We start from the raw sequence: 469 nt of genomic DNA on the forward strand, positions 1-469 counted from the left end.
CTCTTTCTGGCCTGCCAGGTCTCTGTGGATAAGTCTGCTGCCAATCTAATATTTTTACCATTGTATGTTACAGACTTCTTTTCACGGGCTGCTTTCAGGATTTTCTCTTTGTCACTAAGACTTGTAAATTTTACTATTAGGTGACGGGGTGTGGACCTATTCTTACTGATTTTGAGGGGGGTTCTCTGCACCTCCTGGATTTTGATGCTTGTTCCCTTTGCCATATTGGGGAAATTCTCTCCAATAATTCTCTCCAATATACCTTCTGCTCCCCTCTCTCTTTCTTCTTCTTCTGGAATCCCAATTATTCTAATGTTGTTTCGTCTTATGGTGTCACTTATCTCTCAAATTCTGCCCTCGTGGTCCAGTAGCTGTTTGTCCCTCTTTTGCTCAGCTTCCTTATTCTCTGTCCCTTGGTCTTCTATATCACTAATTCTTTCTTCTGCCTCATTTATCCTAGCAGTGAGAG

The sequence above is a fragment of the Lontra canadensis genome, unplaced genomic scaffold (genome assembly GCF_010015895.1).
Source record: "Lontra canadensis isolate GAN:19392208 unplaced genomic scaffold, GSC_riverotter_1.0 scaffold4, whole genome shotgun sequence".
Taxonomy (NCBI): Eukaryota; Metazoa; Chordata; class Mammalia; order Carnivora; family Mustelidae; genus Lontra; species Lontra canadensis.